This window comes from Gekko japonicus, unplaced genomic scaffold (genome assembly GCF_001447785.1).
Source record: "Gekko japonicus isolate JY-2015 unplaced genomic scaffold, Gekko_japonicus_V1.1 scaffold292, whole genome shotgun sequence".
Taxonomy (NCBI): domain Eukaryota; kingdom Metazoa; phylum Chordata; class Lepidosauria; order Squamata; family Gekkonidae; genus Gekko; species Gekko japonicus.
The window spans coordinates 1,263,438-1,290,932 of NW_015173131.1; the positions used below are offsets into that span (position 1 = coordinate 1,263,438).

Here is a 27,495-nt window from a genome sequence, read left to right on the forward strand (position 1 = left end):
TCTTTCCCTTCCAGTGCCAGTGCAATGGTGGGGATCAACATGCGTGGGTGGAGAAGGCTTAACCCATTAGCCCTCTTCCTATCACACAAGGTAACTTTCTGCTACCACTCAGACTTATCTGTCCTTCCCTTGCAGTCAGAGGTTTGAGGCACTGATGGGGTGACCTACATGCACGCATAAGCTGCTACCCCCTCTCCTCCCCCACCCCAACTGCCAGCTCTCTATCCCAGTCAGGTGATTTGGTCTAAGTGTGAATAAAAGGCCAGGTGCTTGGGTAAGAACCACTGGCCACAGGCTGAGATCTTTAAAAAGGGGGGCGGGATTTTTTTTTTTTTGCCCTCTTCTGGGCATAGAGCTGGGGTCACTGGGTGTGTGTGTGTGTGGGGGGAGGTATTTGTGAATTTTCTGCATTCTGCAGGGGGTTGAGCTAGATGACCCTGGAGGCCCCTTCCGACTCTATGATTCTAAAATATTTACAGACACGTCGTCTCCATTTCTGAGGAGCACAGAAGCACAGGAAAATGGTTTCACAACTTTAGCAGAGGTTTTACAGAAATTAATAAAAAGAAACAAAAATGGCTTCACAACTTTAGCAGAAGTTTTACAGAAATTAATAAAAAGAAACAAAAACAGGTTTTTAACTTGACGTTCCTTGCAGAGGAATGGAGACAAGCAAAGTTGGAACTTTGAATCAGAGGCTAGTTGTCACTGAAGGCTTCCTTTCCATTCCCCCACGCTTGGCTTGTGCGCCTCTCAGAGTGGGTTAAAAGGTTTAACTCTTTCTTTTCTAGCTGGGAAGCGTTCTCTTCGACCTATCTTGAAATGGGGGCTGAATCCCCATGCTTAACACCATTCCCTCTACCCAGTCATACCCAGTAGAATGTCTTCTTTTTTTATGGTTCTAACTCAAGATATCCACAAGTGATCTATCTTGCCTCTTCTTGTCCTGCCTCTTTGTCTCTGTAAATCATCATCTCTCTGCCTGAAACCCAAGTACTTTATTGCTTCCTTCCCAAGGATAGAAGATGATTTATCTGGGCCCCGGGTCTCTTGTGTGTTACTCAGGACATCCAGCATTTCCTCATCATAACAGCCTTTAATGGCGTAGTAGCAGAGTGGCATGGTGAAATGACTTCTCATCCCACAGGCAACCAAAGTAAAATATGCAGTTTGGGTATAAATATGTTTAATTTGCACCGAATTAATGCTGAAATACTAGCTAACGACTACCTCACCAGGGAGGACAAAAAGTGTAAGACCTTTGGCCATGAAAAATGTGTATACATGATCTGATTTCAACTAAATAGCCTGCTATGGGCAGAAACAATTGAAATGTAAATCATTAGTTGCTGTAGATTTTCCCCCGGGTTGTGTGGCCGTGGTCTTGGCACTGTAGGACCTGACGTTTCGCCAGCAGCTGTGACTGGCATCCTCAGAGGTATAACACAGAAAGATGGAGTGGTCTCTGTGTCAAGGTGAGAAGAAAAATGGTAGGCAGGTAATTTATATCTACTCCAGAAGGTGGGGTAGGGCTGAGTCATTATCTTTTTTTTTTTTAAAGCCCCCGGAGGGGATTTTTTATTGATTTTTTAAACACTACAAAAACTAGAACAGAAAAAAGGGAAAGGGAAAGCTACATATAAGGGAGAAAGTAAAGAACCCACTAAAAACCCAAGAGAGGAGATCTCCAACTAGCTTTTTATACTTCATTCAGACTTTTCATCTTTGTACTTCTTATGAACTGTGTCAATCTTTTAACCCTTTTAACCATCCCCAGTTACATTTAATTGCCCAATAACAGTGCCCCCCATCATCCCCTAGAACCAAAGTTCTCAAAGGCACAATTCAGAGTCCTTCAGCATTTACTTCTTCTCTTCTCTCTTCCGCAGTTTGTAGGAACTTTTCGGGGCTGATGCCCCCTGCTCAGACAAAGAGTCCTCACCAGACGAACCAGCGCTTTCCAACAGCGCTTTCCTTAGGTTCTTAACTAGGGCCGTTCCACAGTTAGTGAGGCCATACTCTCAGCACTACCGATGCAAGTCTGTGCCAGTCCATTTGTGCAGACCGACTCAAGACTAAAAGTATTTCCTTTGTCTGAACTGTGGGGCTAGGGATCCCTGAACTGCATACCCAAATGCCCCGGTCTCATCGTATCTTGGAAGCCAAGAAGCGTCGGCCCTGGTTAGTATGTGGATGGAAGACCCACACCAAGGAACTCCGGGGTTGCTCCGCACTGGGGTGGATCCAGAGATCCACCAAGGAGGTTTCCTCTAGTCTTAGAGGCTCTTCCTACAAGTTAAGAGCCCTGACTTGGATGGCCCAGGTTAGCCCAGTCTCATCAGACCTTGAAAGCTAAGCAGGGTCAGCCGTGGTTATTACTTGGATGGGAGACCACCAAGGAAGTCCAGGGTTCCTACGCAGAGGCAGGCAATGGACAACCACCTGTGTTCATTTCTTGCCCCGACCTGGATGGCCATAGGCTACCCTGCTGTTGTCAGATATCGGAAGCTAAGCAGGGTCGGCCTTGGTTATTACTTGGATGGGAGACCAACCAAGGGAGTCCAGGGTCACTATGCAGAGGCAGGCAATGGACAACCACCTGTGTTCATTTCTTGCCCCGACCTGGATGGCCATAGGCTACCCTGCTGTTGTCAGATATCGGAAGCTAAGCAGGGTCGGCCTTGGTTATTACTTGGATGGGAGACCAACCAAGGGAGTCCAGGGTCACTATGCAGAGGCAGGCAATGGACAACCACCTGTGTTCATTTCTTGCCCTGACCTGGATGGCCATAGGCTACCCTGCTGTTGTCAGATATCGGAAGCTAAGCAGGGTCGGCCTTGGTTATTACTTGGATGGGAGACCAACCGAGGCAGTCCAGGGTCACTATGCAGAGGCAGGCAATGGACAACCACCTGTGTTCATTTCTTCACTGGAGCAAGGGGGAGCCTCGATTCTCTGGCATTCGGCCAGAGAAAAGGCTACCCCCTCAAAGCTCCTTGGCCAGGGACCCTTCCCCGGGCTCCTGGGGGGGGGGTTACGAGCCTGCTCACCCCCTCCATCTGCCAGAGCACGGAGACACCCCCGGGAGGTCCGGGAGGTGAGTCCGTGAGCGTGCCGCCATCAACCGGAAGTCCTGAGTCATTATCTTGTAGGAGTTCCCCAAGCCTTTGACAACATATTGAAATGTAAATCAATTACTGTGCTTGAGGGATAATCCCCCCCCCAAGTCAGTATAGAGTGCAGGTTCCCAATCTTGTGAAACCTGAGAACACTTTTGAAATGGAGAGAAAGTGTAGTGGGTGCCATCACAAAATGGGTGCCAAGGTGCAGGGCCAAATCACAACATTGTTAACATGGGGCAGGATCAGTCATAAAGTATCGGGAGGTTTCAAGCCAAGCATCTTCTATGAGGAAGGCAGGTGCTTCTGTCTGGACAGACACAAAGGTGATGATTATTGGGCTCTTCTGAAGGACCTCCAGAACAACTGAGATAGAAGACAGCCTGCACTGGGTCTTTGCTTTGACGGGGGAAAGTGCTGTTTGATTTTGGTTTTCAAACAAAAGCAAGCCAAAGGCAACCAACAGGGACAGACTTGCCCGGGATACGCTCAGTAGTTTGCTAGCCAGTGAACTGCAGGGAAGTTATGCAGAACTCCATTCTTTTCCTTTTCTGTTCAAGACCGTTTGAGTTTGATCCCCAAGATTCAAGAAGTAAGCTGTGTCCGGAAATCCAGTGATAGTCACTATGACACCCTCCAGGCACCCCGTTACAGATCATTGACTGAAAGGCACATTCCAAATCCCAAGGGGAGGGGCAAACTAAAAATAATCTAATTGCTATTCCTGTGACAAGAGATAATAATATCTCTTTGCTTTTACCTGCTACTTAAATTTTGCATGAAAATGCAGTGCTGTTTATATGAAAGCACTGCTGAAATGAGTGCATGTTCAGAAATGGGGCTCTAGTTTAACCCCTCCAGGTGTAACAGGGGGTAGTTCTGCCTTTAGCTTTCGTGGATTACTAGCCAACAGCATTGTGGTGAAATGAATTCTCCTCCCACAGGCAACCAAAATAAAATTTGCAGTTTGGACGGCAATGTTTAATTTGCAGTCAGTTAATGCTGAAATGCTTGCTTACAACTGCCCCACATGATAGTACAAAAACTGAAAGACATTTGGTTGTGAAATGGGTCTTCCATGGTCTGATTTCAGTTGAAAAGCCTCCCCCCCCAAACATAAATAGATGACTGTCCTTGAGGGACAAAAAGCTTTCCCTGATCTTGTTAATCCTGAGAATATTTATTTACATGTGTGGCATCACAAAATGCCTGCCCAGGTTAGGGGCCAAATTACAAAATGGCTAGCATGGGGGCAGATTAATTAGGTAACCCAGAAAGTAGAGGAAAAGGGAGGAAAATGCAACATGTAAAATATCCACATAAAAACAGACAGATGTCATAGTACACCCACCCATCCAAAAAAGTCTGATGTGTGCCCTACGAGCACACCATAAAGATGTCAGTTACAGCCCCCCCAAATATTGCTAAGGACTAATTCACTATATACTATATAAATCGAAGACCTACCAGTTGTTCAAAATATGCAACAGTGTGTATCATAAAAGATTCCAAATTTCACAATATTTATATAATGAAAGAGGCAAATGTGTTTCAGCAATTTGCCTTCCTTAGTGACCCATATTATCATAAAGAGGTAAGCATACCACAATATATAGGCAAAACCTTTTGTATAAATGCTTCTCATAAGATGCCATTAATCTTGTGATTCATTAGTCACCTCCTCATAACATATAATTCCCAATGGACTTCAGTAGGTCCTTGTGGTCATCTGATCAGAGTTATAAGGCCAGTACATTTGTATAAGCGTTTGCGTAGAGGAAAGCCTCACTGCTCTGATTAAAAAACAACAGTGCTCTCTGGCTTCTGTTTCCAAAGAAAGGTTGCCACCCTCTGGGTGGGGCCTGGAGATCTCCCAGAATTCCAACTGATCTCCAGATGACAGAGATCAGTTCCCCTATAGAAAATGGCTTCTTTGGAAGGTAGACTCTATGGCACTGTACTTGCTGTGGTCCCTCTCCTCCCCTGACTCTTCCCTCCCAGGATCCACCCCTCCAAATCGCCAGGTATTTCCCAATCTGGAGTTGGCAGCCCTAGAGGTTGCCAAGACAAGGCCGTCTAACTAGGACAGACTTGTCTGGGATAAGTTCAGTGGCTTGCTGGTATAGAGTAATGCAGGACTTGATGTTGCAGACCTAGGTGTTCCCTAGCTAGATCTTTTATCAAACTGCTGTTTTTATTATTGTTTCATAACTTCTTTCTTCCTTCATACATCACTGTTGCCCGGTCCAGTGAGTAAATCAGCAGTAATGGGCAGTGTAGAACATACAGGCCGTCCCATGAGTAACTGAGCTGGGGATCAAGTTTTTGTTTTTATGCAAGACTCCAATATCATGATTTTTCCTTTAGACCAACTGTCTTGAGAGGAGGTTCCAAGCTTTTTTCCAGGGAGGTGACTTTCTTTAATGCTTCTGCTTTATTGCTTATATTGAGACTCCAATTCCTCCATGCGTTGGGCTAGAGGTGATATCATATCCATCATATCTTGCCTCAGCTCTTGACGTTGTCTCCCCAATGCTTCTAATAAAAACTTTGGTGTGAAGAGAGAGTCAGCAGTATTTGTATCACCATTGCCTGATGAAGCTGAAGAGGTACTGGCAAGTTCAGCCGATGCAAAAAATTCCTTTAGCAAAGGAGTTCTTTTGATTCTTTTTGCCCTTAGAAGCTTTAGGTGGCATATTTTAGGTCAAGTTTGTTTGAAAATAGTCAATTAGAGTTGATTTAAGAGCGAGAGGTCTGGGAGCAGCTGGTAATGCCTTCTGGTCGGCACCCGATCGAAGCCACACACACCCTAATTGAGCCAAACCTAATGCAGATAACAAAGCTGATCCACACTCCTAACCACTACACCAAACTGCACCTCTCTGAATTTGGAAGTTGACTATCTCTGAATATGGAGGTTCACCGTGGCTAGTAGCCACTGATAGACCTCTCCTCCGTGAAATTGTCTAATCTCCTTGTCACAAGAGTCCTATGACCCCTCCTTGTCCCTGCTGGACTTTGTGGTTTCCTTCCTTGTAGAGATATCTTGGGGTAGCCCTGGTCCTTTTCAAGTCGCTTACAAAGTGCCCCTTTTCTCATTGGGGCTTGCAGAGGTCTCAGCTGTATGAACAGGGAAGGGGGTTATGTCACCTCCCTTCTCTCACGTCCCTCCTGGGTCTCGTTGCCATCTCTGTCTCTCTGGCATATGTCTGTGAGACTCCCAGGGCAGTCCTCCTCGACCATCTGCAGCCCCTCCTTTTGTACCCCTCCCTGCTCCCGGTCGTTCCCCCCTGGATCCACCCCTGGGCTTCCTTCCCAGGGCCTCACCCCTCCTTTTAGCTGGAGACACAGCCCTGTGCTCCCAGGCGGTGGCCACAGGGTCTGGAAAGTAGCCTTTAGCTCTGGGGCATGCCTGTGTTCCTTGGCTGGTGCTGGGAGGAGTTGGCATAGTTTGTGGCCCACGGCTCAGAGGTGGTGATGGCGGCTGGCCACTCTTCTCATGGGTCTCTCCTCTGGTGGTGGTTTCCTAGAGGCCCTCAGGAGCTGCCATCTTTGCCCTGTCAGGGCTCCAGGGAAGTGCAGGGATGGGGTGCCATGGGCCCCTGAGGGGTGGTTCACCAGGCGGTGTATCAGCTAGGCGGGGCTAGGGTATCCCAAAGTTGGGATACGAAGAAGAAGAAGAAGAAGAAGAAGAAGAAGAGGAGGAGGAGGAGGAGGAGGAGGAGGAGATTGGATTTATACCCCAACCTTCACTCTGAGTGCCTCCTTGCTGAATCCTCACGTCCTGTATGTGTGCTATAGCTCTTCAGACAATGAGAGCAAGAGGCAGGGGACCTTTGATGACCCACTGGATGTCCAGACACAGCTAATTGCCATACCAGCTACTGGCTGCAGCCATGATTCATTGGATGGCATGGCTGCACCAAAAGGTAGAGGGGGCTATCCATAATACTCCCTTGTGTCATATCTGCCTGGATGAACATGGCTGGTTGAAAATGGTGTCCACTTGCACCAGAACATTTTTAGTGATGGCCCCCTCCTGATGCAATAACCTTACTGATAGTTTTACGAGGGCCCCCATGTTGGTTTTCCAGAAGTTATAGAAGGCCAAACTGTTTAGATGATTTTCTTAACGAAATAGAATTTTCCAGTGTGGCTGGGCTGAAGTAGAGAATCTGTGTGCACGAACACACTCACAATTAGCTGCGCCACGGGTGTGAATGCCGCATGGATTTAAAGGGCGCGATCAGACATGAACATCTGGGACGTGCCTCGCACCCATCGGCAACCCGTTTTGCTCTGCCACAGAAGCGGAGTAAAAAGACACCATGGAAAGCAAACCGGTTGCTACAGGCCACGGATGGACTTTCCCCTGTCTGATTGCTCCAGCGCTCTCTCATGATGTCAGGATGGTCTGATCAGGCCATCCCGACTCTGTGCCATCGCCCCCCCCCCTTGCCGTGATGCGCATCATTGCACACTCCATAGGGGGCCCTCAGTGCTCAGATGTGATTCATCGATTCCACATTTAAGCAAATTGGAAACAAATGGCAAACCCCCCCCAAACGACTGACCCGTGGTTGTGTCTGATCATGCACTGGCGGGCTGCCCCCGCAGCTTCAAAGGACTATGTGATCGTGCCACTGAGGGTCAAATTCCTCCAGAGGGAATAGCCTCGCTTCCTCCTGTGTTTATATGTTATTTTTAATGTTATTATTATGTAGTTTTATTGTGTTTTATGGTGACTTAATTAAAATTGTAACCTATCTTGAGTCCCTTGTGGAGAAATGGGGTAAACATAGAGGGAAGAGGCAAGGTTGCCCTCTACCACCTTTATTGTTTGTTTTTGTGCTAGAGATACATGCAGACTTAATTAGAGATACAACAAGGATTTATGAAGTCCAGATGGGGCAAGATAATTTTAAATTATCAGGGTTTTTTGCAGATGACTTAGCTCTTGGTTACAGATACTTTTCATAAGAACATAAGAACATAAGAGACGCCAATGTTGGATCAGGCCAAAGGCCCATCCAGTCCAACACTCTGTGTCACACAGTGGCCAGAAATACCAGTGCCATCAGGAGGTCCAGCAGTGGGGCCAGGACATTAGAAGCCCTCCCACTGTTGACCCCCCCCCAAGCACCAAGAAGAAGACAGAGCATCACTTGCCCCAGAGCCCCTAGCTATACCTTGTGGCTAATAGCCACTGATGGACCTCTGCTCCATATTTTCAATTGCTACATGGCAAGAATCTTACATTCCTTTGGGAAGATCTAAGGATGCAAGATAAATTTTTAAAAATCAAATTGAATTGCCACTAATTGCCCTTCACACACACAAAAGATTCAGCTAAGGTGGGAGGTTTGCACTGTAAGATATTTGGTGATTGGGGTTCAGGAAGATTTGGGTCATGGACTACAGTCATGAGAAATTTTTCTTAGAATGAGAAACTCAATAAAACCATTGGAAAATGTTTCCCATATCCTGATTGGGAAAGACAACCACTATTTAAATGTGCGTTTTGCTTAAAATATTATTCTTGTTTACAAATAGTCCTATGACAGTTACTTCTGACCCATAAAATAACTAGCAAAAATGGATCCTTCAGTTTGTATGTATTATGTATGCAGACCGCCACCAGGGGTCCGCGGCTAAAGCAGGAGCTTGGTCCCAAACACAATGGTGACCTAGGATCTTAGTCCACCGGGAGTCCACCAATAGCACCCTTTGCGGGAAATTCAAACCCTCCAATGGGGACAGAGGTGTGTGTATATAGTTGGCCTTGCAGGGTCGTTTTGTGTGTTTTGTTGTGAAGTACAATAAATGCGTCTGAATGCATGTTGTGGTTCGAGTTCTCCATGCGTTGAACCCAGTATTTTTCAGTGGTGACGAGGATGGGATCCTGATGAGTAGGCCAGGCTCACCTTCCAGTGCAGAACCGAGCATCTTTCGGGAACTGCCACCGCGCCCCGCACCACTCCCGAGCAGCACCGCACCGCTGAGCGCTGCTCCCCCGCTCCACGCTAGAGTCATGGCCTCCGCTCCGGGACACCTAGAGGTTTTTGACCCCACTCATCCCGAGCTCTGGGATTCGTGGACAGACCAACTGACCTGCCATCTCGCCTTCCATGAGATCACCAATGCAGGCAAGAGAAGGGCTCTCCTCCTCAGCTCTTGTGGCATGCACACCATCCGGCTCGCAAAGAGTCTCCTGGCCCTGAAGGCAATCCTTGAGTGTACGTACAAGGAGATCTTAGATGCCCTGACCAGGTACACCACACAAAAGCCGACGACGCTGGCCAAATGGATGGAATTCCAGGGGCGCATTCAGAAGCCTGGCGAGACAGCTACCGCATTCATGGCCATGCTGCACCATCACGCCATGGAGTGTGACTTCTCCAAGGTAGAGGAGAACCTCTTGACCCAGTTTGCCTGGAGAATCAGCAATGTGAAGCTCCGCAGTTCCAAGGGCAACTGGAACCATCCACCCCAGCCGCAGCCACACCGCCAGGCCTCTGCGCACTATGAGACCACCGAGGGCATGGATGATCTCTACCTCCTGACCAGCCAGCCCTCACTACAGGTACTACGCCTCCCCAACTTGCCCGCAGCCCCAAAGATCCAGGTTCAGGTCTCGATCGAGGGGTCCCTCTGCCAAATGGAAGTAGACTCAGGGTCAGCGGCTTCCATCATCTCTGTGGAAATGCTGAACAGACTTTGTCCCAATGGCGGGCCCCACCTGCAACCTTCACCCTTGAGCCTAGTGGACTTCCAGAGGAACCCGGTTCCAATAAGGGGTGTGGGGTCTTTCCGGGTGAAGTACTGGGGTTTTGAGGGTTTCCTGGATTTGATAGTAGTGGAAGGAAATTTGGTTAGTCTGTTGGGGCGGACGTGGTTTTCACCGTTGGTCATCACAGTAGGGGGGATTAATAAATGTGCGCCGTGGGACTTTGCTGATGTTTGCGGGGAATTCCCCACAGTATTTGATGGGGCTCTGGGTTGTTACAAGGGCCCCCCTGTTTCTTTACAACTCAACCCCCTAATTGCCCCCATCCGCATGCGATTCCGCAATGCCCCGCTTGCTTTGCGGCTGAAAATCAATGAGGAGCTAGACCGGTTGGTGGCGCAAGGAGTCCTCGAACCGGTCTCCCATGTGCTGTGGGAGACCCCCATCATAACCCCTGTAAAGCCTAACAGTGACATCCGCATCTGCACAGACTATAAATGCACTTTGAACAAAGCCCTCCCTGACCATGCCTACCCTGTCCCTGTCGTGAGTCATGTGTTGGCTTCCTTAGCTGGAGCTAAGATTTTTGGCAAATTGGATCTCGCACAGGCGTACCAACAACTGCCAGTAGATGAGGCCACAGCGACGGCCCAGCGATGGCCACAGCGACGGCCACAGCGACAGCCCAGACGCACCGGGGGGCTTTTAAGGTTAGGAGGTTACAGTTGGGCGTAATTGTGGCCCCAGGAATATTCCAGCAACTAATGGACTTTTTATTGAAAGGGATACTGTTGTGAGAAAAGTGTGGCTGCATGTGTCTGTGAATGCGTTTTTACCCGTGCCACCCACACTTTCCCTGGTTTGTGTGTCCCCTGAGTGTTGCCTTCTTACCAAAGGCAGAGGTGTAAGCTTGGAAATCGCTAAGCGCTGGCAGAGACACTCTCTTCTTAAAATAAAACTTATCTTTATTAAAAGAAAAACATTCAAAGTTTTACCAACACAGTACACTCCTATTTCCTAAATGCTGATAGTGAAAACACAGACAATAAACAAGCAAGCAAAGTCCCCCCCCCCAAGCATGCAGAAAACGAAAGGCCCTCCGGGCTGACCCCCAAAGTCTCAGGAGAGTAAAACCTCTCCTGATCCTTCAAGAGCCAGCGAAGGTCTGTTGAGACTGACCAGTATTTATACCAAATGATCAAAGAGGTCCCCCCAATAATTAGATTACAGTTGTGAATTAGCATTTTGAAGTTTTACAGGAGATTGCTTCCTTGTGTCTCACACAACAAAAGTTACATTTTTGTTTACAGGATCAGTCGTTGATGTTATCTCTGAGATGGAATTGGGTGAATTCCTGTATCTGTCACTGCCCAAATGGCCTTTCCTGTTAGACACATTATATTGCTTAGGAAATTGTGGGTCTCACACCTGTGGAAATTTACATTGATTCAGATACTGTGAATGGAATGTGTGAACTTTTGCGTGCAAGACCGAGAAAGAGATTTGCCTGGAACAAAGGGCTTGCAAAGAATCATGGGGTTTGGTTCGGTGAGGCAGGCCAAGCCTGTTTGCTGTTTTGCTAGCAAAGACAGGGACAGATACATGGATTTTATAAACTATTTGGTTCATTTTTAAACCCAAACCTTCTATATTTCTAAAATTTCTTATCACAGATACCTGGAGTGACACCATTTTTCGATAATGTCCTTATCGCCGTGGCCACCCCGGACGACTTTGCCTCCTGCCTCCATGCTGTCCTTCGCCGTTTCGACTCAGCGGGACTCAAAGTCAAATGGGAGAAGTGCCTCCTTGGGGTCCTGGAGGTAGAGTTCCTGGGCTTCCGGGTTGATGCGTCTGGCCTCCATCCGGCACGGGATGAGGTCAAGGCCATCATGGAGACCCCCAACCCCACATGCAAGGCAGAACTTCAGGCATTTTTAGGACTCCTGAACTTTTATCACGCCTTTCTGCCACACAAGGCTGCAGTTGCCGAGCCTCTTCACCATCTCCTGGACAATTCAGCACCCTGGTCATGGGGCCCGAGGGAGGCGGCAGCGTTCAAGGGGGTCAAGGCGCTACTAATCTCCAATGAGGTGTCGGCGCACTTTGATTAGTCCCTACCTGTTGTCCTTGAGTGCGATGCCTCCCCCTATAGCGTCAGCGCTGTTCTAGGCCACCTTCTTCCTGATGGCTGGGAGGTCCCCATGGCTTACTACTCACGGACTTTGATGGCCACCGAACGCATTTACGTGCAGATAGACCAGGAGGGGTTGGCAATTGTGGCAGGAGTGAAAAGGTTTCATAACTTTGTGTCTGGGCACCCCTTCACTACTGTGACTGACCACAAGCCTCTTCTCGGCTTGTTTGTGGCTGATAAGCAGACCCCCCAGGTACTCTCGCCCAGGGTTCTTCAGTGGTCCCTCTTCCTGGCTGGATACAATTACCTCCTGGAACACTGGCTGGGCAAGACGATGGGGCATGCTGACACCCTCAGCAGACTGCGCCTCCCATCCAGAGACGGTGACCCGCCCCCCGCCCCCGGGGTCCTTATGCTCGAAGGCCTTCCCGAGCCACCCCTTCAGGCCCAGGATATCACTGCCTGCTCGGCTCGAGACCCCATCCTCTCCCGGGTATTGGACTGGGTGGTGAGGGGGTGGCCCATGACATCTGCAGGCCCTGAGTTTGCAGCATTTGCAACCCACAGGGACGAGCTGTCGGCGCTCAAGGGTTGTCTTCTGTGGGGCGACAGGGTCATAGTCCCACACGCCCTGCAACAACGCGTCCTCCACGCTCTCCACGAGGCACATCCGGGAATTGTGAGGATGAAGGCTATGGCCCGGAGCTACGTTTGGTGGCCAGGAATCAATGCCGAGATCGAGGCCTGGGTAAAGAGATGCCAGACCTGCCAGGTGGTCCATCCAAACCTGCCAAGCGCGTCAACCCAGTCATGGGAGTCTACACACAAACCTTGATCCTGGCTACATATTGACTTAGCCGGGCCCTTCCAGGGGCTGTTATTCCTAGTAACAGTAGACTCATACTCCAAATGGTTGGAGATCAGCCCTGTGTCCACCACCTACACGAAGGCCGTCATACACTCAGAATGCCATAAAGTCCACCTTCCAAATCAGCCATTTTCTCCAGATGAAATGGTGTCTGTTGCCTGGTGATCAGTTATAATCAGGGGTCATTTCATAGAAAAAGAGGTGCAGGAGCTCATTAGCATAACTCATTAGCATAACTTATTTGCATATGCCACACCCCCTGACATCACCAGAAGTGTGTCAGAAGGCAACACCCACTGCTCAGGCTCCCCTGGACTGTTTTGGATTGCTAGCTATCTGGGGGGGGGGGGAATGTGCAGATCTGTCCTCACAGAGGAGGGAGAGCTTGTGGCTGAATAAAACTTGGTCTTAAAGGTGCCACTGGACTGTTTTGGACCGGGGGGGGGCAGGGGGAGCTCTGCAGCTTACCTGGCTGCTTCTTGCTCTGACTGAGGGCTGCTGGGAGCAGAGGGTGGGGCTTGTTGCATGTGCCCGCCCCCTGGGCTCTTTACTGCCGGAGCTCCGCTCCTGTGCGCTCCTGCAAGAAATGACCCCTGGTTATAATCCCAGGAGATTTCCAGCCACTGCCTGGAGGTTGACAACCCTACCTCTTACCACTGCCACTTAAAGGTTAGTCTTTAAGGTGCTCCTGGACTCTTGCTCTTTTCTGCTGCTACAGACAAACACAGCGACCCATCTTGAGGTATTACCTAGAACATCACCTCCCACTCCCGTGTCCCCACCCAGAGCTCTCCTGCTATTTGTTAGACTCAGCCTGACATTACTGAATATTTTGTTCCCCCTCCTGATTCTCCTGCTGAGGTGCCAGCTAGGGTTGGGAAATCTGCTGGGGAGGGAGGGAGGGAGGGACAAGAAAAGTTGAGAGATGGTTAGGGGTGGAGGACTTTATAAAAATGCAAAGCCTTCATCCCCAGCTTGTTTAAAAGAAGATTGCAAGCTGCTGCTGCTGCTCTGAGACTCCTTCAAGTAGTGAAGGGCGCGGTATAAATCCAATCTCTTCTTCTTCTGAGGTTGGATTTATACCCTGCCCTTCACTGCCCGAAGGAGTCTCAGAGCAGTTTACGATCCCTTTCCCTTCCCCTCCCCATAACGGACATCCTGTGAGGTAGGTGAGCTGAGAGAGCTCTTTCAAGAACTGCCTCAAGAGAACAGCTCTGAAAGAACTTATGACTGACCCAAGGTCACACCAGCAGCTGCAGGGCTATTTTTGGGCAGGAACGCACAGGAACGGAGTTCCGGCTGGCTTCAGAGTTGGCCACACCCACTACAGCCAAAACCTCTGCGTGCGTGGTTACAGAGGGAAGGTCTGGAGAGCGACCCCCCCGCTGGCGACTCCGAGGCGGGCAGGTCAGGGGGACCCCTGGAAGGATCGGGGAGGCATTTAAATGCCTCCCTGTGCCTTCCCTCGCCGGCTTGACTGGGCTCCCCGCAACTGTGGGGCACCCAGGCAAGGCAGTTCAAACTGGTTTACGGCTACAGTCCTGTCCATGACCGTGACTGACTTATTTCACAGTCCAGCTTTGCGGTCATATTTAAGAATCTTTAGAAATGCTTTATAAAGCGGCTGCTTGGCAACACTACTATTAACTTTTCTATGGCTATTGGTCCTAAACGTTATTCCTTTAATGGTATAAAACCAAAAGAAAATGTATAATCTACACTTTTAGTGGACAGTTTGTATATCCATTTGATCTTGTAACCTTGGTCTGTCTGTCTTTCTTTCTTTGAAGAATTATTCCAGGGTTGCAAAGCTGACAAACAGGAATAACCGCACGTGTCAAAAGGGATGCAGTAAGATGGGGGTGAATGATGAGATCATGAGATCAGTGGAGCTATGCTGATGGAGGAGTAAGGAGGGGACATTTTACCTCATTTCCCCTCCTCACTTCAGCTCCCCAACCCAGACAGATATCATATATGTGGATCTGGCAACACAAGAAATAATCTTTCCAGGGGTCAGAAGAGACTGTGGGTGGGCAGGGCGAGGAAGAGTGCAGAAAAATAAAAGTTCTGTTTATGCTTCATTCAGCACAAGCCATTAGTTTTATAACAACCTGGATTTTAAAAACAGAAGTCCTTAATTGTCAGAAAGACTGCATCTAGTGCTTATTGATGCCAGAAGTTTATAAGGTGCTGATCCACTGCATCTGGAGATATAACTCCCAAGAAGTAAGATTCGGACAAGGAATATTTGTCACTGCAAGTGGCAATATTGTGGTGGCATCAAATCGAAAAAGCCCCAAACCTGTTATTTTTATACAATGAAGTAAAATCGGAATACTTTCCCCCATCTACTGCATGGGAAAAGATTGCTTAAATAATAGAGAGGGCTTTGGCAATGCAGCTACAGAGCTTTGTGGATGATGCTTCCATTTTAGATCCCTTCCAGTCCAGCTTTTGCCCGGGACATGGGATGGAGAGAGCACTTGTCGCCCTCGCAGACAATCTTTGGAGGCATTTGGATCAGGGCGGATCGGTAGTACTGTTGCTGTTAGACCTGTCGGCGGTATTCGACACGGTCACCCATCAGTTACTGGTCCGCCGCCTCGCCGACATAGGAGTACAGAGGCTTGCCTTGCAATGGCTTGCCTCCTTTCTCCATGGTCGGGAACAAAGTGTGACGGTAGGGGAACAGCTTTCCCAGAGGTACCCACTTGAGTGTGGAGTGCCTCAAGGGACAGTGCTGTCCCCGATGTTATTTAACATCTACATGTGCTCCCTTGCCCAGACTGCCCGGAGCTTTGGGCTGGGATGTCACCAGTATGCGGATGACACCCAGCTCTATCTGCTGTTGGGTGGCGGGTCTGGATCTCGACCAGAAGATCTAGACTGGGCGCTACAGGCTGTGGCTGGTTGGCTTAGACTGAGCCGAGGGAAACTGAATCTGACGAAAATGGAGGTCCTGTGCCTGAGTCGGGGTGGACCGAGGGAAGGGATTCCACACCCATCCTTTGATGGGGCACCATTGGTGCCAGCACCAGAGGTGAGAAGCTTGGGAGTGCTCCTGGATGCCTACTTAACAATGGAGCAATGGAGGCCAGGTGGCTGCCAATAGCATACTGGATTCGTTTCAAGATGCCGGTTCTTACCTTTAAAGCCCTGTATGGCCAGTGTCCGACATACCTGAGGGACCGTGTTTCCCCATATATACCCCAGAGAGCACTTTGGTCAGGGTCACAGAACCCACTGGCCCTGCCAGGGCCCAAGGATGCCAGACTAACAGCAATCAGAGCCAGAGCTTTCTCGGTGGTGGCTCCATACTGGTGGAATGAGCTCCCAGAGGAGATCAGGGCCCTGCTGGACTTACTACAGTTCCGCACGGCCTGCAAGATGGAGCTCTTCCACCAGGCCTTTAACTAAGAGCCACCACCACCATTACCACCATTTCCATCGTGGTCAACATTAACAACTTTGAATATCAACTTCAACAACTTATGGATAACTGAAACCTGGTGCCTGGTCTATTACCGATAGCCATGCTTGCCGGCCGAAACTGAGCATGATCATTTAGTGTACGAGGCCCTCTTAATACCATAAGCCAGTCGCTATTACTTTATAGGATGTAAGTTAGCTTTAATGAATTGTTTTAGATATTTATGTATTTATTGTATTGTGTTTTTATGCTGTTAGCCACCCTGAGCCTGCCTTGGCAAGGGAGGGCAGGGTACAAATCTGAGTAAATAAATAAATAAAGTGGTTAAGACGTTGAACTGCAGGCTGTGGAAGGTCAGTAGTTCAGCAGTTCGAGACCCGGGTGTGCCGCATGACGGAGTGAGCTCCCGTCTCTAGTTCCAGCTCCTGCCAACCTAGCAGTTCGAAAGCAAGACATTGCAAGTAGATAAATAGGTACCGCTTTGGTGGGAAGGTAACAGTGTTCCGTGCGCCTCAGTGTTTAGTCATGCCGGCCACATGACCACGGAAACGTCTTCGGACAGCACTGGCTCTTCGGCTTTGAAATGGAGATGAGCACCGCAACCCTAGAGTCGGATTCGACTGGCTTGCGAGCAAGGGAACCTTTACCTTTACCTATGTGACTTACAGAATCTTCGCTTGCAGTCCATGCTCTGAATTCTGTTGGATGATTGCATTCAATGATCTACAGTTGTTTGAGGGAAGAGATAACACAAGATTGGTTAATTGCCTTGTTGCTTTAACTCCATGTGAGAAGCTTCACTTGCTTCATTTCTGCACATCGTACTGCTGTGAAAGGCACAGGGGCTGGGCCCATTCAGTTCCATTCACATTTATTCCCATCTGCTATTGTTCTGAACGTAAAAAGGAGCTAGCTAGTAAAACAGACTCATCCTGCAAAAGCAATCAGTGGGCTGGCTGTCATCATAATAATCCTACAATAGTTTAATGATGTGGGATTGAATAAAAGCAGGAAAAGATCCAAAACTATTCCTATCGATATTCATATTGATCACTGGTGGCTTCCACATGGGGATAGGTTTGTGTGGTTTCCCTGTTGCTGGTGTTGCTGGCAGCACAGTGCAGTGGCAATGGGGTTTCCACATGGCAGGTTTCCCCACAGTTCCCCTGATATAGTCCCTCAGCAGCTACCATCACCCTAACCTGGAAATCTCCTGGAATTATAACTGATCTCCAGACTATGGAAATCAGTTCCCCTGGAGAAAATGGCTTCCTTTGAGGGTGGACTCTATGGCATTATATCAAGCTGAGGTCCTTCTCCCCCCCCCCCAACCCTGCTTGTAATGGTTCATACAGACCCCACCCTTTTCCAGAGAGGAAAGGCTAGAAACACCAAGTACTACAATACAGGTGCTCTTTTATTTAGTCACTCTTTATTCTCACCAGAAGGTGTCTCTCTAAGATCAACAAAGTGTCTGCTGCTACTCTACTGTACTCATCGCCTGATCACCGGAGTTTCTCACATGAGTTGCCTCTCCATTTACAATTGCCTCAGTCCTCGTTGGCCCTCTGACAGCCTCTCCCTTGTAGCCAGTCCTTTCTCTGTAGGAAAGCTGATCGCTATCTTCTTGGCTGCTCATCTTTGGGAGGCATATTTTACTTCACCAAGGTCTGAGCTTTTCTGGTACCAGGTTCCTGGCTATTATTGCTGCATTCCAGATTCCCGTCGCCTCCTGGCCCATCCCTGTCTCCTTGCAAACAAGAAAACCACCATGATAAATTACTGCTAAACTGTCAATAAAATATTATACATTTAATAGTTTTAAATGCTATATAACATGTTCTAATATTCACCAAGCTACAGCTTGTGCAAGAACTCTATCACACAACAAAAGTAAATTTATAACTCTAATGCATTTCTGCTTGTACCAAGTGTGAAAATCGAATGGTGAAGTCCACTTTAAAGTAATCTGATATAGTTCCAGCTTGTAGCAGGTGACAAGCAACGAGCACCTAGGTTCCAATTCATTTCATAAGGAATCTTCCTCAGAGGATGATCAACTCAGAAAATCTTCTGATGTTCAAAAGCCACATCTATAACTACCTCAGGCCAGCCCATCAAGCATAATTTACATCTATAGTTCACACCAGGAAATCCCATCAAATCTCACCTCTGAAAAACCCATATTGTTTTGGGGGCAAATATGTTAGCTAGTCCCAGAGAGAATTTTTCCTATATCTGGAGTGCCCAGCCTCCAGTCAGTGTATGTGTCCCTGGATATCCTGAACACCCCCTTCTCTTCATGAAATGCTGGTCATTTTTCTGTTGCTTCCATGGACCTCTGTCTTCTAGATTGGTATTTATAACCCTCCTGAAATTCCTTTCTCTCCACTCCTCCATGATTTGCTCTTAGCTAGCCTTATGTGTGTGTTAAGTATGTTGTGTATGTGTTTTGCCCCCCTTTTAACTCTTTTAATAAAAAACCTTTCTGATCAAACATCAGCCTGCTTATTTCAAGAGTTTTCTAAGGGGAAAAATCTCCGTAAACATTGGTGGAGATTTTCAGTTACCCACTGTCATTTTGTCTCCTTTAGAACTAATTTCCCCCAATTAAATAGGAGACATGGGTAACATAAAAGCATTAGGGTTGTTTATGTTATGTTACTCTGTTCAGCACCATTTACCCTAATAGACATACACAAGCAGGGAGCCCATGAGGATTTGCAGCGGCTTTCGCCTCCCCAAACTATTTCCTCTTTCTCTCCCCTGGCAGTCCCCGTAACCTCTCCCCTTCCTCTGCTTCTTTCTGTCTGTCTCTCACACACCAGTCAACCTACCTTTTATCTTCCCAGCCAGTCTTCAGTGTTCTCTCTTTTCCTCCCCCTGGCAATTTCTGCCCTTTTCTTCACCAGCCCAACTACCTTTTTCTATTCTTCCCCTTTCAGCTTCACCTTCTTGCCTTCCTTTTCCTTGCTTCATTCTCTCCTCACCATCTTTTGCCTTTTCCTGTCTCTCCCACTACCCACCTTTGAAGAACAGAAACCAAGACTTGGAAAGCTTGGCGATATCGTTGTGGTTGCCTAACAACCCTCAAAATGGCCAACGAGATCCCAAGGGGGATTCAGCTCTTAAAACTACAGATGTTTCATATATTATTGGGGGGGGGGGTTATGCTCCAATTAATTATTTAAGGTTACAGGTTTTTCCACAAACCCAGACTTCCTTCTGGTTTTTACAATCCTTCCCATCTGCTCCTGGCTCCATTGTGTGGATGATTTGATTTTTATCCACATTCTATGGCCCAGTTAATAAACTGGGGAACCCTGAGAATCACAGGAGAGGGAAATACCATCTTCCCTCACCTTCTCCCCTTTCCCAACCTTTTCACCACTTTCTTCCTCCCTTCTGTTTCTCCTGTGTCTCACCCAAGGCTTTTCTCCACTTTCTTTCCGTCTACCAACTTATCCCACCTCTGTCTTTCTTTCTCTCACAGATACTAGCTTTTTCTCTGTTCCTCTCCCCCTTTTTGTCCCAGCTGCTGCCACTGCTACTTTCACCTAACCTTCTGTCCTGCTGGAGGTTTCTAGGTCCAGGCTCCAGCACCTTGTTTATGATGCACCCAGGATTGTAGAAAAATCCAAAATGTTTTAAAATGATAGGTTTTTAAAAAAATTTTTTTTGCTTAATTGTAGATCTTGGGATCCTGCAGAATATATCAGCCAGCCTCCTCCTGCTGTTGGTGTGCCAGTCCACACTCTTCCAATGGGATAGTAACCCATTTCTCCACCTGCGGTTCCTCTGGGGACTTCCTGTATGCCTTGCCTCCATCCTACCTGTTAAGTACGAGACTCAACACAGCTTGTGAACAGTGAATCAGCTTTATTAACTAAGTCAGAAGAAATCAGAACGAGACAAAAACATAGAGCAACAGGCTCTCTTTTAAACAGTCCGGGCTTAAGTAGCCACCCCCACAAGTCAGTTGGTGTGGGCAGGAACAGGGAGAAGAGAAGTTATTGCAGCTCCAGGCAGTGAAAGAACTGGATCCTGTTTGAAACTATGCTGCCTCCTTCTTTTGATGCCTAGATTTAAGGACACAATAAGGGGTTGGCAGCCCTAAATGTGAGGGGTGTTCAAGCCTGGCCCCTATTTGTTTCTGGGCAAAAGGTGAGCTTAAACTTCTAATTTAGCACTCACTTTGATGCTGCAGGGCAGCTCCTCCTGGCGCACTGGGTCCTAACCTTCCTCACATCTGATCCAGAAGCAATTGGGAGGAGCACTTGTTCAGCCGCGTCAGGGCAGCCCACTCCTGCAATGAAAAGAGTTCAGCAATCATGTGTCTTTGCACGGTACTCATTGTGGTGAAGCTTCCCATCCACTGCTGCAATCTGTGCAGGGGGAGCCCTGCCAACTGGTGAGGAGGGCAAGCCACTACATGACTGTCATGTTTGTCCCCCCCTGGTGTTAGCCAAATTGCTCTTTTTACAGCAATTGGCAATTTATAAACTGGTTCTTGCCAACTATACCAAAGTCCTGTTCCCACCAAGGGTTACCAGAGAAGGAGTCGAGGCTGGTGTTGTTAAAATAAAGGTCTTTTACTTAAGAAAATAAATCTCATACAAACAATACTGATGCACTCACACATTCCATCAAGTTCCTTAAAAATACAGTTGCATTGGCAGGTAGGGTGATGATGGGTGATACTTATCTGTCTTCGCAACTTGGTTGTTCCAATGAAGAATGGATGGGAAGAAATAGAAAACTAGGGAGTTTTAACACATGACCAGAACCAGCCAGAACGTGTGGGTCTCTTGACTGCAGATCAAGAGATCAAAGTAGAGGCAAGGGTTTGGGTATAGCAAGTGGGACTCAAGGGGAGTAAAAAGCAGACAGGGGTTGTTGTGGGGAATGCTAGCTAGGAAGGGCCAGGTGACTGGTCCTTTCCTTTTATAGGTGGCCCATTGGGTGGGAGGTAACTGTTCCAACCTGTGGACCCACCTTCCTGTTAGTCCATCCCAAAACTAATCCTATTGGTTGCCTATAGGAGTGGGAGGTTGCCTATAAGGAGTGGTCAATATTGAAATCTAAAACCTTACTCAAGGAAGACGTCTGGGCAGGTGTGAAACCTTGACGTCAGGATGCTTCATTGAAGTGTTGATCAAGCTGGCCATCCTATTGTAAACCAAATGTCCACTTGGCAGGAAATACCAATGCAGGAACAAAGCATGGATATGTTGTAGGTGATCGCAAGTAGATCTGCAATGGGGGCTGTCTCTTCTCAAGTTGTTGTTTCTTACTGCTCACAATAATGGAGGTGTGTGTGCTCCTTCACCAGGCTGGTAACTGTGTAACTGAAACCTTATTCACGTGTAAGGCTTGTGCAGGCACCTTCTATGTGTTGCATCACAACAGGTGACTTAGAGTGTACAGTTCTCCGAGCCTGTGTGTGTGTGTGCACAGTCCATAGTATGTAGCAATAAATATAAGTCCATAAAGCAAATATCAAGTTCATTCTCTAACACTGGCAGCTGCCTCAGGTGGGCTCCCCCACACCTAACTGCTTGGCCACAGGGACTATGGGTGGGTGGGGGAGCACTGCATGCTCCCCAGCTGCTGGGGTCAGGAACAGGAGACGTTATTGCCAGTGTGGCTTGGTGCCACTGTTGTTGGCCAAGGAGGGGAAGGGGGCTGGGGAAAGGTTGCCTTGCTCACCTATTCATGTGCAGCGGATCCCAGTTGAGGAGATAGGGGTACCTGTTGGGGCTGAAAGCTGGGAGAGGTCAACCACAAAGCGTGTACTTTGTTCTATCTGTGGTATGTTTCCACCAAGTGCTTGCCCAGTGATACCAAGTGCTGTCTCTGTTTTCCCTGCCACCAAGGGGTGTGTTTGTTTATTTGTTTGTTTAATTTGTATCCCGCCCTCCCCACCATGGCAGGCTCAGGACGGTTTACAGACACACTTGGTCTAAGTCTGCATGGTAGGGAGCTGTCAGACAGTGTCCCGTGCTGCACGCCCTACCTCATGTGTTGTGGAGGGACCTGTCGGAAGCATTTGTAGTGTGGGGCCCCCTGTGATTAGGTGCTGGGGAGGGAGCACAGCCAGTCGAGGGGAGAGTGCTGATTCAGTGTGCCCTTAGTTGGTATTCTCAGATGCTTGGGTTCCCACGGGCATGGCCACGGCAGTGTTTGGGGAAAATGGATTTTGACTTAACATGGCTGCCAATGGGTTATGCTGGCATTTTTTGGTGGCATAACTTTGCTCCTGTTAGGTGGGGTGTTCCTGTACTCCAAGTGCTTAGGGAGCTTCCTAAATGTCGCCACACCCCTCAGCATGCCCACATTCTCACTGGCACAGGGGTTTGCACTGGCATGCAGCTGCAGTACAGTTACCCCAGTGGTACTGGGCAGCATAGTGCTGCTAGTGCCCTGCGCCAGCCTAACCGACCTTTACGCGGCCTTAAACCACAGTTAGTATTCACCCAAAACCATGGGATCCCGGCCCACACTGGGGGGGTCTGGCACCAGTGTTCCCTCTAAGCTGAGTGAATGTGAGTCAGCTTACAGTTTTTTAGCCTCTGGCTCACACATTTTTGTCTTAGCTCGGGAAGGCTGGCTCCAGAGTAAACTAATTTATGCAGTAGCCAAATCGCTCGCTCACAACTTTAATGCCAGTAGCTCACAAAGTAGAATTTCTGCTCAAAAGACTCCACAGCTAAGAGGGAGCATTGTCTGGCACCCCTATATTATTCCCAGGATTGCATTTTCCTGTCTTATTCCCCCCCCAGTTTCAATACATGTGTTGAAAAGCAGTGAGGGAAGTGAACACCATGTTGGACTCCTTGATGTAATTCAAAGTATAATTAAAATAATCACAAAACAGTAAGATTGTAGTCTGTCTGTAGCAGTAGAAAAGAGTCCAGTGGCACCTTAAAGATAAAGAAAATTTGTGACAGGGTATGAGGCTTCCTGAATGATTCACAAAAGTGATTCACAAAAGTTCATATCCTTCCACAAATCCAGAAACAGTTTAGCCTTGGGGAATCCCATGGATAAAATTCCCATGATTGCAAAATTTTATCCTCAGTCTGAAAGCAGTCAATACGTCTTTCATAAATGTCCAACTGATTGTATCAAATGCTTTTTCAGCATTTGCAAGGTTTGTGTACTCACAAAATTGTTATCCTGCTTCCCTCCCTCACTGGAGACTTAAAGCAGCTTTCAAAATGAAGCTGACATAAAATATAAATTACAAACATATATAGCTATCCAAAAAAGCCCCCTAATGCAAGCCCCAAGCAGGTAACGGACCACAACAGTATTTCATTGTGGTTCTGGTTCTGTCAGCAAGCCACACAGATGCCCAGCCTTTAAATTACCTACAGAAAAGGAAGTGCGAATGTTCAGCCCAGGTCTTATTCAGCTGGTTCAATGTTCTTTCACTTGGTTTCTTACCCAGGGTAATAACGTTAGTTAGTTCCTAAGATTCCAAATTAATTAATATCCTTAAAGAAAAACAGTTTGATCATGACTCGCTCAGATTATTATCTACTCCTACTATGTAATTTTTGCTATTGTATAATGCGTCATGTTAATACCGACACTGTGCTACACCTCTGGTTGATTTTCCAGATCTCTACAAGTCAAATGCCCATTGCATTAGCTTTTGAATATCCCAGTTTGTTGATTGTACTGGTTTTTTTCTTTGTAATCTATCTTGAGCCCCTCCGAATACATAAATAAATACCATAGAGTTTGGAGAAATTCCTAGAACATCATGGAGGATGTGACATCACATTCCATGAAGTCCACCCTCCCCAGGCACTGCTCCCAAATCTTGTGGAATTTGACAGGGCTTTAATAACAACCAGCATGATAAATAAACCTCTATAATCCATTTAACAGTCAAACTCCTACTAACAGTAGCTTTTAAAAAAAGGCTTTCCTGAAAATCACATAGAAGTAGATATGGAGCTGGCTAGCTGAGCTTACCTAGAAGCTCCATAGGATGGGTGCCACTACTTAGAAAGTCTTCAGTATTGTAGCCATTTGGGAGTCATCTGGGAGACTCCACAACTGAGCCTCAAGGAGGATAAAAGAGTAAGAGAGAGCTTACCAGAGCAGTGTGTAAGATACCTTCTCTGGCATAATTTAAGATGACTTATTTATTTATTTATCAAATTTCTACCCCACCCTCCCAGCCAAGGGTGGCTTACATAAGAATAAACACATAAATTACATTAAAACATAAATTACAGTTAAAACCATTCTAAAACCAACGAAACCATCCAACATAATAAAGTGCTAGCTAAAGTAAGACCATCTGTTCCATTGTGCTTTTCGGGATCAATCTCCTGTTTATTTAGTCATTACAGCCTTGCTTTGGGCTATTAGTTTTCCCATGCGATTTATGAGTTGGCTTGAGTTCAAGTATCTGTTGACTTCAGAGGCTAGATCCTTGGTATGATGAACAGCCAAACCCTGAGAAACAAGCATATCTAGACTCAAACAGGACCTTAAAAATAAAGACGTAGGATCACCTACTATTGTAGCTCTCGTGAGATCACCTGTTGTGATTAACACAGTTGACCTTTGGACAAACTCATTCGCAATTGCACTAAAAAGTCAAGTGAGTGTGTAATCCTGTCCCCATTAAGCCCTGGTGGGTACATTTCTTTTTAATTTGTTAACAAATTCAGCAGTTTCACACTGGATTCTTTCTTTGAGATTCTTTTGTAAGAGAACAGGAAGAGTACAGTGGTAGATGAGAAGTCATTTCACCACAACCATCTTTGTCAATAACCTCATGAAAGCACATCTGGGTTTCTTACCTGGAAATAATCCATTGTAATTAGATATTAAATGTCTGCAATGTTTCATTCCTGCCCTGGTAATCACAACATGATATTCCAATGTCAAGTGTAATCAGCAGGTAAGAATTTTGCTCACATGGAGAGATGCTATTCTCTCCAGTCATAGAAACCATAGTTTTCATTTGAATAACACCAGCCTTAGTAGACCTTTGGTACATACTGAAGCACACCAGTTGCCTATATTAGCATAAGTAAATGACACCACTCATAGAAGAGCACCTGGTACAGGTAAGTAATTTGGAGTTTCTTTTAAACTGAGTAGAGAACTGGTAATGTTTTAAAGATGTTTAAAAACTTAAGAGAGTCAAACCAGATAACTATATTTCAGAAAAGAAGCTGTCATATAGTCTTTTGCAGAAGAAACAAAAAAGAGTGTTGCGGCACCTTAAAAGCTAATCCATTTTTAGTTATGCATCTGAAGCTGGTGCTAGTCCTTGAAAGTTTTTGTTAGAGTAATAATTAGTTAGTCTAAGACATTATAAGACTCACTGTAATGCCTTATGAAAAAATTATTATGGGATTTGTTCTCTGGGATTTGTTACCATGGAAGTACCATAGTTTGCTTTATGAAGGGGAGATCTATCACTCTCATAAAGACCCTTGTGGAGATAAGGACAGATCTGTTTCTACCTAAGGGCAAACAACGAGACAACATGCCAAATGTACTCATGATATCATGAAAGAAGTGAGGTGTCTTCCATTTTCAGGAAAGGTTGTTACAATCAGTGTTCCCTCTAAATTGAGTTAGTGTGAGCTAGCTCACAATTTTTTAGCCTCTGGCTCACATATTTTTGTCTTAGCTCAGGAAGGATTGCTCCAGAGCAGTGTTCGCTCTAAGCTGAGTTTGTGTGAGCTAGCTCACAGTGTTTTAGCCTCTGGCTCACACATTTTTGTCTTAGCTCAGGAAGGATGGCTCCAGAGCAAACTAATTTATGCAGTAGCCAACTTGCTCGCTCACAACTTTAATGCCAGTCGCTCACAAAGTAGAATTTTTGCTCACAAGACTCCACAGCTTAGAAGGAGCACTGCTCCAGAGCAAACTACAATTTATGCAGTAGCCAAATCGCTTGCTCACAACTTTAATGCCAGCAGCTCACAAAGTAGCATTTCTGCTCACAAGACTCCACAGCTTAGAGGGTGCATTGGTTACAATACCATGGTTTCACTATTTTCAGCTGTGGAACCTTATAAACTCTGAAATGGCTTTGAACCAGCTTCAGGGAAGTCTTATATATTCTGAGAGGTTAATTTATCTAAGGACAAATATGAAAAGTTTGTTATCCATGACCTATTTTAATCAAAGGAAACAGATGTTTGATCCTAACTTCAACTATTGTTATAATAAATGGCCAAAGATTGTTGGAAGGATAACTGTTAAGTAATGGTAAAACATCTTTTTCTCAAAGTTAGCATCTGCCATTTGTGCTAGTTTGAAAGGAAACTACTATCAGGCATTACCCAATGGTACTTAACTCCCCAAAGATTGAGTCAAATATATAAAATGAATAAATTATTGTGCTAGAAATGTGGCTTGCAACCCTCCCCCCCCCCCTAATTTTATGCATACTTGGTGAAGTTGTATTGTGGTAAATAGCTTTTGGACTAAAGTTTTCAGAGAAATACATCAGATATTTGGGATCTGGCTATTAGAAGATCCGAAGGTCTGTCTCTGGGGACAGAAACACATGTAATGTAAGACTGCTTCACAGTATATGTGTTGATGAATTGGATCCAATGGTTTATCTGTTCACTAGCAGTAAAGCCCGTTGTGAAAGCAATACAACGAGATCTAGAAGGAGGCTCTGGGGCAGTGCTCTGGCTTTGGGCAAACAGTGTCAATTTGCTGTGGTGACCTCAGCAGGGTATAATGACAGAGTCCACTGTTTTCTCCAGAGGAACTGATCTCTGCTACCTGAAGAGCAGTTGTAATTGTGAGTGATCTGTAGCCCTCACCTGGAGATTGGCAGTTTTGTTACCCAGGACCAAAATGGCTGGTTTGGAGGGTGGAGTCTATGGCAGTGTACCTGTCTGAGGTCCCACCCCTCCTCAAACCTCACCCTCTTCAGGCTCCATCCCTCAAACCTCCAGGAATTTCCCATCTGGAGTTGGCAACCCTATCAGGACTGGCCCCAATGTGTTTTCTCCCAAAGGCCAAAGTAGGTGACAGGACCAAGCTTAGTTGCCTACCAACAGGCACTGAGGGGAATGTAGGGTTGCCAGCTCTAAGGAGGGAAATACCTGGAGGTTTGGGGGGTGGATTCTGTAGAGGGCCGGCCGACGGAGGCCTCGGCCTTCTGTCGCCCGCCTTGCCCCCCCAATCTCGGCCCGGGCGACCGCGGCTCC

At 47.0% G+C, this 27,495-nt stretch overlaps 1 protein-coding gene across 1 annotated transcript in view; it reads left to right on the top strand.

The window, feature by feature from the left end:
• The first annotated feature begins 25,321 nt into the window (after positions 1-25,321).
• Positions 25,322-27,495, top strand: part of LOC107119611 (monoacylglycerol lipase ABHD6-like) — a 29,318-nt gene continuing 27,144 nt past the window's right edge. Inside the window, exon 1 of the mRNA XM_015422130.1 lies at positions 25,322-25,380. The gene's annotated coding sequence lies outside the window, so the exon portion shown is untranslated. The remainder of the gene's footprint in view (positions 25,381-27,495) is intronic.